The sequence below is a fragment of the Atta cephalotes genome (genome assembly GCF_000143395.1).
Source record: "Atta cephalotes unplaced genomic scaffold scaffold00039, whole genome shotgun sequence".
Lineage (NCBI taxonomy): Eukaryota > Metazoa > Arthropoda > Insecta > Hymenoptera > Formicidae > Atta > Atta cephalotes.
The window spans coordinates 1,179,720-1,195,864 of NW_012130103.1; positions in this window are offsets into that span (position 1 = coordinate 1,179,720).

Sequence of the window (16,145 nt, forward strand, 5' to 3'; positions counted from 1 at the left end):
CTTGTCAGTTCGAAGTCGATTGATCTCTCATAAATTATTGGATAATCATCGTTTAACTTCGACGAGACGTCCACTCGTCTTCTATCAAGTTTGACGCACATTACGATTTTGGTCCTCTATCTCCGATTTTCACGTCTCTTTCTGTTCAAGAATCCGAAAGATTGAATAACGTGTCCGATCGCGGTTCAAATTGTCGCTATCGAAATTTCTTTAATGGTGGATACACATCGTTCGTCTTTAGTGGATGTGATTTGATCGCAGGACGGTTATTGCGAGCACGCGGAATGGTATAAAAGGTAATAATGCTGAGGTACGAATGCGATGGAAGTAGATTTTAATGTCCTCAAGGGTGATATTGATACGGAGGTTGAAACAGTGCTCTCTCGAGAATACAGTGAAATCTGATCGCGGACGATGTTATCGCGATACGTATATCCAGAGCGGTGATATTATTCATACGCGATATGTGTTTATAAAGAAGCCACAGGCCAAGAAAGATGCGATCATGGACTTCGGAGCGATCCTCCCCATAGTAATCCGGAGGAACCTCTTATTCGGTCTCGTGGTATCAAAGTCCACGATTAGCGACCCTTTTCTATCACAAGTTCGCATTTGCTACGAAGACCCTTCGCTCCGTGACTCTTCAATATTCTCCGTATTGGTCTTATTACGTTTCTTCCTTTCCCGCCGGTTTTTACATCTTCTTTGCCTAATGATTCTTTCCGTCGCCCACGAGAAGTTTCCTTCGTCTCACTTTATATTATTTTTTTTTGCCATGATACTTTCATTCTCGTTTTGCGATCTTACATAATCAGGAATAAACTTTTCCAAACTTTTGCATGTACAATTGAAATTGCGACCCTTCGAAAATTGAATATTGCATATGCACTATCGTTAGAAAGTTTAAAACCAATGTGATATAATCTTAAAACACATAATTTATGCTAAATTATAAAACAAGTATATGTTAAATAGTAATTGTTTTTTACTTAATTATTATCTTTTTCAGCATATAATGCTGAAAAATAAAATTGAACATGCATATATTTTAAATAAAAAGAACACAAAATTAAGTCTTTAAAACGGTTGGTCTTAAACTTTTCAACGATAGTGTATATACATAATATATATATATATATATATATATATATGTATCTATCTATGTATGTATCTATATATGTACATACATATATTTCCGATCTTTTGTACGTTCGATGATTATAAAAGATCATACAAAAGTGGGTTGGTCTGATTGATTGGTCTTGCGTAAGAAATGAAAAAGCGACCGAGTTTTAGTAGGGTAACGTAACTGATGGCATCAGCGCGTTTTGCCCTCTTCATTGCCCCCTTCTATGCTCTTACTTTCGAAATGAGTGCACGCAATCGGCTAGTTATTTTGATAGCTAAAAAGAACCGTGCCATCTGTATTGTTTCCCGAGGAAATAGAAGGAGGTGTACATACAATTTGATACAGGAGAGACTCATTTACTTTTGCTGCAATTTTTGTAAAATTTCTATAAAATTATCCGCTCTTATAAGTAAATACTGTTATGATCACAGCAATTGTCTTATGGTAACTTCAACTTTGGAGTAATATTTTTCGCTTAAAAATTATTAGCCAATTTTTAAATTCTAATTAACATCAAATTATTAATATTCTTATAAGTATAAATATTATTAAATTGTTTGTCAATGTGATATTATTAGTTTTGTTGATGATTACGTTTTAAGTGTAAAAAATTGCGACGCATGGTTTGCAGAATTGGACATGTATATAAATTCGTAATGAAATTTTTAAGCATTAAGATCAACTTTGACCGAATATAGGATTTCTTTTACTTAATTAGATTTATTCTCATCGGTTCAATTTTGTATTATAATTACATATTTATTTTATTGTTAAAAGACAATGTGTACATACTATCTTGATCAATACAGTTCGTAAAAGTGAATATGAACATATTTAGCGGAGAACTAGAAGTTCAGAAGTTTTCCAACGATGATCGTATAGCGATTGATTTTGTTGTACGGAAAGAACGCACGTAGTAGAAGTCACAGCACGGTGCTTCAATAGAAAGAAGGGGGAAAATTACTAGATACAGCACAATTGCAACGAGGGGTAGTCCGAAAGGACGAAGGGAAGAAGAAGGGAGCAAGCCAGGTGTATTAAAAGTCAGACTGGTTGTGTGAGGTACAATGACCTCGACTCATATCGATGTTCAATCTCCGACATCCATCTTTCTTACATTTGCTTTCACGAGGCATATATATTCAAATTGTCTTGTATTTCGCATCAATTTTTCTAGTAACGTAAAATATTTTACACGTGTTTTGCACAATCGCGAGGTCACACCGGCGCGACATAAAGAGATTTTCAGAAATTCTATCTCCTATTCTATCCGAAACGATCGAACGCGCGCGAATACTTCGTAAATTAATTAGGCTAAGCCGCAGCTTCGTTTTTCTCGTTTCATTCCCCTATCTCTACTGGATATTGGCTATAAATAATGGAATTATGTAACTGCTGCGAGGGGAGGACAAAGAAACCGTTTCGTTTCGCTTCGACCCTTTCTGCCCTGCCTTCGTTCTCCCTTCGAGAATTTCGTGGCGTACGCTACTTCCATCTTTGTATTATCCCACTTTCGTTCCTCGTTATTCTCTCAATTTTTAACATCGGGAAGGTCTTGGCAGTGCGACGACAAAACAAAACTTTTGAGAGAGGTATATTAAAAACGAAATTTGCGATAGTGTGTAGAATGAGTTAGTTTCTTCACATTTCCAAAATTGTCCATCGCGAATTAATGTTCAATTCAATATTAAATATCATTTCATATATTGCGTAGTGTTCTTTTGTTATTTTTTAATTTTTATAGTATATTCAGTATATTGAATCGACGGATTCGATAATCTAATATTTACGCGTTCATTTTTATGTTTAATGAATTCCCTGCGCAAAATGGGTTCGTGCGAACGGTTTGCAATGTAAGGTATATACACATTGTACATATAAATATAAATAATAACATATAAATATAAAGCTGTTTATCCATTTCGTGAAATAACGTCCAAACAGTCGGATGCGCGATTAATATTTGTTTTTTTATTTTTCTTCTTTTCAAGCGGATCGATCGGTTAGATAAACCAATGTTACACGATATTGCTTTGTCCACATTCTACGACACGGTTAAGAAAATTGTAGATAAAAGTAGTGTGCGTTAAATTGGAAGGCGTAGGCTTTGTTTACCATGCTCCGGAGTTTACGAAGAGTAATCGCTGCTATCGATTTAGTGACGTCAGTGTCATCCTATGGAAAGCTTTAGACAATTTTATAATCTGGCTTTTCTTTTCAATATTTTTAGTCATGTTGGCAACAACATTCGACATTGCATGAAATAAAAATGAAGCTAGTACTTACATTCTGCTAATTATTAATAATTGTGTACATAAAGAGATGCATAATTATTGAACAACTGTCAATAATGATTAATTATCAGAAGTTAATGCCTGAACTTGAAGGATCAACTGCATAATTGCTCATTATATCAGAAAAATATATATACGAAAATTTGCGTCGTGATATTTACTCTAACTAGATTCTTCTGTTGTTTTTATCGAAGTGACAAACGAGGCCAATCGATCGGGCATATCCGTGTATATAAATTGCGCAACATGTTACCCCTGCTAACGGTGCGCACTGGCGTATATGGTTTATTATGTCTCACAGTTCAACGAGTTAGATGAAAAATCGATAATTCCCAAATTTCTCTCCCTAGCCGTACGTAAGTTGATCACGCTTTCATTCGCGGTTATGTTATGTATGTACTTGCCTTGGTTTGTATTCCTTATAATCTATAACTTGATGTTGAGACATTTTTAGCTCCCCTTTTTATAAATTAAAATTTACGTACCTTCAATATTTTTTAAAATATCCTTAATATTCTACGATACTACGTAAAAAAGTTTAATATTGCACTAAATTTGATTTCATGAAATCTACATTAGACTCTTACATTATAATCTTTCGTTCAAAACTTGATAGAATCCTCTTCTTGGAAAGGATATTAATTTCACATAAAGGTGTTATTTTATTATTAGGAGAAGATATCTCGATATCTATATTTTAAGATCATATAAAATTCTGAGAACGATGGTTAATTGAATTATTTCTACTAATAACTAACGATTCCAGGAATTTTCTTCACAAACTCCAATAAGCTTTGGATCACTGCGAGGATCACCGTGAGGTATAACAGCGGAATAATCGCGATATTACAAAATAGCTCATTCATATAGTCGCATCGTCTTGCTTTACACTTGGGAATGCGCATTGAACGAAACGAAGGCAGAGACCTTCCAACGGAGGTCCTGACCTCAGTACCTACGTCGCACGTCTCTCACTTTTTTTCACTTTACAGGCAATAGCGTGACATAATCACACGGGAAACTCAGAAGGGACACGGCTCTCGACACGGTAGCAAACTCGTCGGGGGAAGGTAGATTTTTTTTTGTACGTTAGCGCACGAATATACGTGCGCAGGCCACCGGGCAGAAGCGGCCGCGTGCATAATGTATGAGCGACGCGAAAGCCCGTCATTTCAAGCCACACAGCCGTTTTCCTTTTGTGACATCGATCTGGTAGTGTCTCAATAATTCAGCGCGGGAACGGCGCAAGGCGTATACCCGCCACCATCGCTACCATCACTACCACCACCATCATCACTACTACCATCACCACCATTATCGCTATTACTACCTGCTCGATTACTACTACTACTTGCGATCGCCATCGTCGCCTGTACCATCGTCGACGGCACCATCCATGACTTTCCTTTTTCTTCCTTTAGGTTCCGGTACACTGACTATCGAGCTCAAAACCACCCTCCCTCCCTCTCTTACCGTGCGTCGCACGCGCGATCTCATCCGTAGCGCGATCGGTCTCGCAAACTCATCGACATTCTATCCCCGCCAGCAAGAAAGACGGTACACGCTAGCCTTCCTCGCCGCCGGCTACCCTCGCGGCACAACCCCTCGGCCACGCGACTTCGACAATGCCACCCTTGTGTCCGGCTGTCACTGACAAACGCCTGACTGTGAGGTAACGACAAATTAACGCTGCGAGGCCCAGCCGCGTAACAAAGCCACGATAGAAGTGTTTTATACAGAGGGAAATCCGGAAACGGGGTAAACTCAGTAAACTCGGCAGGGAAAAAGTGAAGCGAAAAAGACCGAGAGAAAAACTGTAGATGGTCTGGCTGTATTCCAATTTTTATTTCGCATTGCCGAGTTAAATGCATAACTTTGCATTACCGAGTTAATGCTTACTTATAAGATAATTAAGAACAGTCATTTTTTAATTGTCACGAATATTTTAATAGAACGATTGAAGTTATAAATAAATTTTTTAATCTATGAAACGATTGCCATGCAATTATTAATTATTAATAAACCGATTTTATGTTCTCGCTGCTTTGAATAATTTTATAAATAATGAAAAAAATCTTTACATTTACAAGGAGATACATAGCAATTTCTTTGAATAAAATTATCACGAAAATAACATCGTATGTAAGCAGAAGGAAAGTTCGATGTATAACCCGACATCTTTAGTCTTTCTGGTGCCAAGCAAAGTATATTAGCAAAGTATATTTTTCTTCTTCGGCCATATAAGGATGTGCACTAGCTCTTTTACGTTGTAACTGTTCGTAGCATTTTAATATTGTAAGCGGAGGAAAGACTTGAGTATATAAAATGTCTTCTTCGTTCGCCCAAAGGTCAGCATGCAGAACTTTTACATGTAAAATATAAACCTGCATCCGCGTACGCAATGTATATATCTTGAAATTAATGTCTGTGAGAAAGCTCTTAGCATTTTTAACACACACACACACACACACACCACACACACACACACACACACACACACACACACCACACACACACATTTATATCACAACGTTAATAGCGCGAATCCAGATTCATCTGAATTGATCAATAATTATTTATATAAAATTTTATGAAAAAGGTAATATCATAAACATAAGCTTGTACACAAAAGAAACCTTACCGTAGCGTTATTGCATTTAATATGTTTAGATATACAATATAATGATATTTATTTAAAGAAACATTCATTACGCAGCCATGCGAAATATGCGACATAAACGTTTGTAATGCGCGTAGACTTTGAAATTAATCCCTTTATACATGTACAGGTTCACAGACTAAGTACAAAGCCAACAACCTTGTATATTAACTTCATGCATGAGCTAGCATAAGTAGATTACAGTTACTCGCCGACTTTGCGAGTGTTCATATAAAGTCGACCGTATTGCATATTCACGTCATGGATGTGCTGGCATAATTATAACACGTTATCAAGTTATATGTACCAGAAACGGCTGGCGGCAAATTGAAAAAGTTGAAGATTCGGTTGAAATTTCATATGAATTATTGTCGAAGAAGCGAAACCACCGCGTTATACAAAGGATGCATCCCTACGCGATATAATCCGTGAGCTCTTAGCTTCCTTGTATCCTGCCGGGCAGGTAGATGCATCTTCCGACGCGAGCAGATTCTTTTGTAAGCATATTTTGCGCTTTGTGTCTGCTCACGGTCGTAATGCGTTCGTCTTCCTCCTCGCTCCGCATCACCCGGACCGAAATTAAGGTCTCGCGTGTTACATCTAATTTCGCAAGCTCGGAAAGTTGGATTTCAGGCGCGAGAGACAATACTTCGTAGACTGTCACTTTAACTCGTGGGAGACAAATTAGAGCATCTCCGGTCGGTCTTCTCCCGTCAGCGAATGGAATTCCTCTGAGTTCGTCAGCTTTGCGGAGAAGAGAGACCAAGATGATAGCCGAGATGCTAGGCCTTACAAAGAAAGATTTCCGCAAGGCGACGCCAAAGCGACAAGCGAGAGCCAGAGGTGTGTACATATCGAGGGCAACTGATATCGACTAGAAGGACACATCCATGGTCTCAGTGGCAGAAGAGAAAAGGGAGAGAAGCACTATCTTATGTAATATTTACCCCTCTTGCCTCCTCATCTACCTTGTACTATCTATTCCCTCTTATGCTCTTGCCACCTCCTCCATGACTCCCCCCCCACCCCTCCTTCTACTCCTCATTGCGGGCATATATATATAGATATACCTATATACCTCCAACTCTTCTACGCGCCTCTTCTTCCTCTCATCTACCGTTCGTTCTTTCTATCAGCGCACCATCTTTTCTTCGTTGCTCATACAGGCTACGAACCAACATATATTGGCTTATACGACCGCTGGCGCGTCCTTTTGTTTACCTCGCGATAACTATCGTCGATCGTTACGACGTCGGTTACACCCCAAGGCGGTAATACCCGTGGGTGTAATAGATTCGCGGAATTTCCGAACGAAAACTGCGACCCGTAACCGCATCGACTTCGTCGTCACGTCGCGTTAGTTCTGGTCGGTTTAGATACCGCCAAATTCCACGGCGGTTATCGCAGCTCGAACTTTATCGTCAAGTAACGACAACGGTTACTTGCCCGTGGTTCGCGAGTTACGTCGAAGTTGAGAACGGGAAATCTCTCTCTCTCTCTCTCTCTCTCTCTCTCCTTCTCCGTATAGCTACAGAACATCGTCTGTTCATCACGTTTAACATCCGTTGATTTTAACTATTAACTTCCCATTCGACGCGATTGTAATCCGTCCGAGTGCAGGATGCACAATTCGCGTCAGGTCGATGCAAGTTTTATCGCGGATTAATGCGTCCTACGATTAGTTATGTATAACAGCCCTGTTGTTAATCGCATGAATTTCGGTCGGAAATGTAAAATTTGGTACGGGGACTCGCGAACGAGAGAGTATAATTGTTATGACTGCGCATTGGGCTCTCTCGCGGGAAGGAAGGCGCTTATAATCCGATTCTCTCCCCTTCGCTCTGTTTTCATAGCCGCGTTTTCATACCCGCGCTTCTCTATAACGTCCTTTTTTTTCCTCTGCCGAGTCACTTTGCCGTTCCATCCACCGCGCGCCCGCGCCGCCGTAATCAGGTTGCCGCTTAATGCCCGTGAAACTGAATAAAAATGCAATAGAGCGTCACGAGGTTATCGAAATCCACTTTCCCGTAGCGCAGTGCGCGCTGCGTGCTGCGATATATCGATTCGTCCACTTTGTAAGTGGACGGGCGACGGCTCGCTCGAAAACACATTGGTCCATGGGCAACGGGGGTGAGCGTTGAGAACCGTATGGGGGTAACGCCGATGCTGAAGAGAACCGAAGGGTCGAAGCAGACTGCTTTCTAGTCGGGGACGCGGGAAGGCTGGGGGTTGGTGGTAGGGCGCTTTCGCGAAGTTCTTCGGGAGCTTGACCGGGACGTTGACGCCGGAGAATCGAGGTCGGCGAGCGCGGTTGAACTTTCTGTCAAAGTGTACGTGTTGTACAGCGGGTAGCCCCTCGATCACCCGGACGAAATCAAAGCGTAAAATCAGCGAAAGCTTTTAATGCCAGAGCGCTGTGGAGAGTCGAGTGATCGAGGTTGGCGGTACGCTATATTTTTCTTCTCCGCGCGTTTCGCATCCCTCCGCTCCCACATCGCCGCACCCCTGACACTCCACCTCAATTTTTTTTTCTGTACAGTCAAACGGGGAGCATTTCAGGGACGGGCTTCGATCGTTTCCCCGAGAGCGGCCTGCACACGTGGCATTAATGCAAATTCACAGCTGTGCTTATTTTGCGCTTTCTCGCTTTCGGAGAAAGCGGAAGGAGACTGACGTTTTGGGATATCAGTTTATCGGGAACCGTTGCGATGCGGCAAGAAAGTTCACATTTGTAGATCTTGCGCTGTTTGTTTTGTGCGATGCAAAACTTGATAAGGCATGAAATTGTCGGTAAACAACTCGAGCCTGAGTCTTACTTTGATTTACCGAGAGGGCGAAGATCATAGTGAGATACACCATCCAGCTTCAAGTTTGCAGTTTCGGTGCTCGTGCGCCAACTTTCTTTTCGAGTTTGCGTGAATAAATTCAACTTTGTACTTCTACGTTAAATAATATCAGCTCCGTCGTACTGAATTTCTTTTAACTTACATCAAAAAGTGGAATAAATCAAGAAAGACAGAGGCGAGTTGTGTATCGGCGCGTTCGAAGATTTCCTGCAAATCGCACACTTTCACATTGTCGATCTCAGCCACAATAGTCCAGTTAAATCGTGGCCATGATTCTGGAAACTGACGATGCTAGCCAGCCGAGGCCTTAATAACGGTGGCAATGCACGCATAGAACCGCTGTTGCGTAACGCGACGCAAGCTGCACCCATATTTAACCGTGACAACGAGTCGCATACAGTTGTCCGCGGCATTTATACAGCCATACATAAGCATGGTATATGTGCAATTTGCAAACGGCACCGGGCGATAATGGCGACGCCCGGAGACGTATTAAAGGCGAATTGCGAAAACAACGACCGGTGGTGAGCGGCGCCATAACTCCGCCCGGCGGATGACCAACGAGCTTGCCTAGAGCTCCTCCGGGTGCCGTTGACCCTTGAGTGACCCAACGTGACAGGCTGTAACGACTGGAGGAGATCCCTCGGAGACCACTCTTGATGAGGGTCCAAGATGGATACCCAGCAATATTTTCGCGCGCGAGGTGTCGCGGCGACTTTCCCCGAAACTTCTCTCGTCCATTAACTCTGTCGTCTTGGTAGTAGTCGTCGTAGTCGTCTTCGTCGTTGACGGCGTCATGGGAGCACGAACGCCGAAAGAAACGGACGCTCTGCGATACAGAAAAGTTTCCGACGCCAACTCTCCATTCTCTGTTTCTCGTTACGTGTATGTGTTTCGGGAGCGAATCAACGAATATTGCCGCTAGCACCGACTGGTTGGACGCATTTCCCGCGGTGGTTCACTCTGTGTTCCAGGAAGTGCATCTGCTCGCGTCATTATTAATAATCCCTCTGTACGTGCTCGCGCGCGTGGCGTTCAAGCTGTTTTATTTGGCCGCTTCCGGGCATTTATAGGAAGAACAGATTAATTCTATTCCATAGTCATTTTCCGTATCTGTCATTAGTTTTTTCATTTTCTCGCAAGCTTTATATCTTCGTTATCCTCTTCTCATTTTTTTTTATATAATAAACTATAAAACTTAAATCATTTTAATTTCCAGTGTCGTTTTAACCTTTAGAGAAGGCGGAGGTCTATTTTTTAAATTACAGCTTTTCCTCGTATAAGATTTATTATATAATTTATTATTTCTCAGTATTTTTTATCTCAAAATACGATACTATTTCAACGCCACTACAGTGATTTTCTCTTTTTCTGTAAAATTAGGATGTACGTTTCGGGAGCTTAAAACATTATCAAAATAAATCTCATAAATTAAATCCATTATATTACTTATAGAACGTGCACTTGCGTGCACATTAATCGTATTTCAATTTGTTCTCTCTTTTCAACTCATTTAGGAGAAAGTACAAATGTACAGATAAACGAACGAAGGTGCAAAACACGAATCAAAGATAGACGATTTCAACAAACGATTTCGCTATCTTTCGTTCCTTATAGTTCCTTATATTCGTTCTTTATTTTGTTCAGTACAATAAAATTGTCCGCGCCGTTTCCTGGTGGCGACATTTATCTTAGATTAATCTAGGAAAGTGGATTCGTCTCGATATAGTTTTCGACTCGAGTCAGAAGTGATGAACGTGGGCTTCTTTTCTTCTGCTTTATAGCGGAGCTAAGACAAGCAGTTTTTTTATAGAACGCTGGATAAATCAACACTGCCGCGCGACGATTAACGTTATTTCCGAATCCTCTTGAATTTATTTCGCCAAGATAAATCATTTAAATGAAAGATGCGTTGTTTCCTCTAAAATGACGCATTTAATATTTGAGATGAAACGTGCTTTGGAAACACATACTTTTAAAAAATATTTCATATAACTTACGTAATATCGTGAAGACATTAATGAAGAGTTATTAGTACTGGAAATATTCTAAACGTACGGTTAACAGAACTCTTGAAATGTATATAGATGATAGTGTTAAGTTTTCTTTGCTGGTGGTTCTCGATTGCAAATCGGTTCTGGCGTGCGAATACGTGCGCGTAACTGTAACATAATTCCATATCTGCTCAATATGCAATCAGGTAATAAGGCACTGCTTGATGACCCGGAGGTGTATCAGTGCCTGGAGCAGGCGCTAACGCAAACGAACTTTGCTTCGTTACCTGCTTGAATATTCAGGAGTTTCGCGCGTGCCCGCGGCCATTTGCTGAGGCTCAATATGTTTGGCAATATGTAGATGGCCCCATAAATATCGATGGCGCATAAGGGAAGTGTATCGTTGAAGTGCGGGATGCATCGTAGGATCGTCGCATCGTCTGATCTGATGACGTTGCGATCATAAACTGGCAAACTCACCAAACGGCCGTCAACACGATTTCTTGACGTCGTCACGAGACGCTTCAAAAGATTTCCCAGATTCTTGAAAATTGAACGCATGGATATTTTGAAAAGCCAATGCAATGCGTGAGTAACGAATATCCGCGAATCGATTTCGAAAAAAAATTCAGACATACGTTCCTTCGAAGCTCAAAGAGTAAATTAATAACTCATGAATATAATTTCATCTAGATTATTTTTTTAATGTATCATACAAGTAAAATTAATATTTTTTATTTTTCAATTAATCTTTACGAGATATTTCAATATATTTCGTGAAAGTTATTAAGTTACATTGAGAAAAATTTTTAGTTGAATAAATTAGAAGATTCTAATTATATTAATCAGAATTCTGGTTAATTCAACACTATAATAGAATTATAATACATTCAAGAAAATTTTTATTTTGTCCATTTTCAATCAGAATTCTAATTAGTGCAATCACACACACACACACACACACACACACACACACACACACACACACACAGAGAAAATATTATTCTATTGTTAAGAAAAATAATTACTCAAATTTTCTTCTTTTTAAATAACAATTGTCTTTAATAAAGAATATTTTCTTGATAATAATAATAGAATATACTTATTAAAAATTTTAGAAACATTCATTATTATGTATTTAAAACGAAAATTAATTTTCTTTTGAAGAACACATTATAAAATTCTTCGATCAATTTTATAATGTTCTTCGACTTTATATATACAATAATAAACAAATCGAATTTATTCTAATTTAATAATATTGATTGAAGTATCAAATTTATTGGGATTCAGAATACATTTTAAATGTAATGCACGATAAATTCGCGGATATACGAAATTCTGAAATATTTGAAATAATTTGAAAGATAATTATTACTATATCTACAATATTATATGTATTTTCCTGTGTGCACTCTTTTTCTAGTGTAATTTATTTTCTTTGCTCAATTCAGAAGAGTACTTTAAAAAAGAATGAAAAAAAAATTTGATTAGTCCGACAAAAAGTTTTCTATAATCATTTATCATGGAACTTATAGATAAATGATAATATAAATTGCCCTGATGTTTTTCTGATGTTATGATATATTTGGCAGAAAACTTGGTAGATATAATGGCGTTTGACCCGGTATGATAAGGTCCACTGGTCTATCGTAATTTTGATTCGTTCTCGAATCTCGTTTGTTTGGTAGTATTACAGCTTAGTTACCATTTCTAATCCAGTCGAGTCAGCGACAGCACTTCTCTTTACGAGTGTAGTCCGCGGTAACGACGTATCGTTCGTGGGATAGAACGCGCGTGGCGTGTATCTTCGGTGTGCACGCTCTTAACGTGGAAACGGCGAACGGTATGCCGATATGCACAACTTGCGGGAAGTCCTTGCGAAAGTTGTTACCGCTGTAACATTCAAGCGCGTTTGATGGAAGCATATAAATGTAAATGTAGGCACACGCTGCGCGCGACCTATGCATAAATAGAACTTCCGCGCGTATTAGACGAAAGGAAATGAAAATTCTGCTTGCGCACGAAATACGAAATGTAATAAAGAGACGTTATTCCGCAGCAAGATTTCCATAAGCAAAACTGCAAAATTTGTTGATATTTTCTACAATCTCGCGCAATCTCTGCAGGAAGGATTTCGATGCGAGTGACGCATTAAACGCTTTTGCGGAGGGATCAATCCCTTTTGACGACAAACGGACCGTTTCTTCCGTCGCACAAGGATATCACGTATTTCAATGATCGACCAGACGTTGTGCGACATGGTGACGTCATGCAGGCGTTGCCGGCGTCGATAATTCTAAGTATCGACGTATCGTCCTCCCACGAGGATATGTTGCCATCAGGAGGCAATTCATATTAAAGTCTCGATCGAGTCGGGATTGGTCCAGTGGATCTGGGGCAGGTAGTTGCCACATTGAGAATCGTAAAGGATGTCGGAGAGAGGCGATCCCGAAGGTTTTCGTCCTAGATGGTGAGAAGCCGAAGGCAGTTGAGAATGGCCGAGGCAGTTCTATGGGCTGGCTTATCGCTTGCGAACAGGCGCGCTTTTTCCTCCGGCTTTCTTTTCTCGCTTTCCCTCCCTCGGCCATTTCCCAAACACCGCACGTTCCCCGTGATGCCGTCATCCATTCTCTCTCAGCTCATCCTCCCCTTTATACGACATTCACTCTTATGTCCCGCCACGCGCATGTAGCGATCCTATCGCCAAATTATACTTTTATCCCACCGTGTATATTTGCCGCTTCCTTACAAGCGTTTAATATGCCGGATTATGTAATGATGCATAAATATGTCGTGAATGCATCTCTTGGCTGTTAGTTCTGCTCGATTCACCGCGACGTATAACGTTAGTCAGATTATGAAAAAGAGATCCATGTCTTAAAGTAAAATTGGAATTATGATCGACTTAAAGGGTTATCGTGATGTAATGATACGAAGCGTTCTCATTCGAGAAAACCGTACCTGCGCGTTATTATGATTTCCGAGAGGGAAACGCAAGAGACATCGTTTTCGAGAAAAATAACGACTCTAATAATCCCGATAGGCAGATCGGTTTTCCTCCGCCCCGTCTTTAAGCCCTTGTCTCATCCCTCCAGCAGTTGCTTTTCGGAATTCGCACCGGCGAAGAAACTGTTTTCGGGAAGGACTCTTCGTTCCCCTTTCTCATTCCCTTGTTCATCCCTATCTCTATTCTGCCTCATATAGTTGCCCTCTTCCTCAGATGTTCTCTCCTTCTACCTACCTGACGCGGGGGTAGATACTCGCGCCCAGATATTTCGAGGGTTTCCCATTTCCACCCCTGGAGGCGAGGAATATAGGAGCGAGTGAAGGGGGATGGAAACGAGCACAATTCGCATGGGGGAGAACCTCGACCTTCCACCAACCTTCACCCGGAACTGCCGGATAACATCGATCCGAAACATTCGAATACGGGCTGACTATATCAGCGTGCAAGAACCAGAACAGAGCAAAAGAAGGTCAATTATCGTGGTCTGATACTTTTCTCGTCGTTTCTTTCTCATTTTCCTCTCTGCCTGCTCTTCCAGTCTCGCGCCGTTCGCGACATTTGGGAATTGTTGAGCTTGCAAGTTGCTGAAAGCCGGACATTTCAGGGATTTAAAGAAGTTATAGGGGTTAAGGGATTTTCTTGGCATACTTATAGCCAGTTTTATGACGATTAGACTTCACAAATTGCAGGTATTCTTCGATTATTCGCTAGTCATTTATTCATACTTGCATTAGACATTAAATATTGCAAATTGGTAGAATATCTAGGACATTTACTATATCGGTAATTGACTAATACATTTTAGTTAGTTAACTGACACACTGAGAAAAATTTCTAATCGAAATTGATTATCTATATCAATCAGAATTCTAATTATTTCAACAATTTAATACATTCAACCAAAAAATTCTGATTTGTCCATTTTCAACTGGAATCTCAATTAAAGCAATTAAACTCTTTCCAGTATGACAATAATATATTCTTCCCGAATCCCTCGAGTGTTCTCGCGAACTTTTCATTCTACTTTAGATCGCACGCACTCGCAATCTTTTTCATATAGCTACGTTCCTTCACGTCTCGCCCGTTCATTCCTTCTCGCGTTACTGCACAATTTCTCTCCCTCCGCGCCTGTGTCAATCTCTCTTTCTCTTTCGCTCTGGAAACGTACTGGCCCGAGGGGGTCACCGAGTAATTGGTTTCATTCCCGAGGAGACAGGCTCTCGTCCCGGGTTCGGACCGGTGCCACGGAATCCCGGCGTCTCGGTGCTCTGTAGCGAGCACGGCCTGCCGGCTAAGTAACGTACTTTCCTCGGATAATTATGCAGATGAAGCCGTTAGTTATGATAACGCCGCTGAGAACTTGGCTGCCTCCTCTCCGCCGGCTATCTTTCGCCGAAATACGTGGCTTCAGCAAATCTGCGACTAGTTTGTCATATACATACGTAAGCACACGCTACACGGTGACTTAAGATGTTGTGCATCGATAGTCGACAATAGAGAAGCTAAAAAAATGTATAATTTTCTTTTATCAAATAAGAAACAAGATATTCTTTGCGTTCATTTTTTTTTTACAAACATGTATATTTTATTTGATCTATTATTAATCCTTAATAGGGCAGGAATACTAATTATGTAATTGGACAATCTGGGGCTCTTATTCTTCAGATGAAATTTGAAATAAAGTGCAAATTTTAATATTGAAATACGATAATAAAATTTATGTTTGGCAAAGCTTATCAAGATAGTCAAAATTTAATATCACACGCATAGAACACTTGAAAAATACAATAAAACCAAAAAAGATTATCGCAAAAAATTATGCTCTCTGAGTTTTTGAGACCCCATACACCTCGATTGAGAATTCAGTCTGCACTTTAAAGCTTTATGATAAATTCATGTACATTCACATTCTATTAAAGATTTTGTATATTGTATTATTGATATGATGGATACATATTTCGGAGCATATTTCATAAAACAAGAAATCGAATTCTACTGAAATTATTATTGCAAGAGACCTTAAAATAACGAATTATTGTCCGGAAAGTTCGTGTCGCAAAAGATTTAAATTTAATAAATGTATACTAAAATTTAAATCTTCTGCGTTTCAATTTTCCTTCAAAAATCGGCACGAACTTTCCGGACAACCCAATACTTTAAATTCGGCTGTAACGTTTTATATATATATATATATATATATATATATATAATAA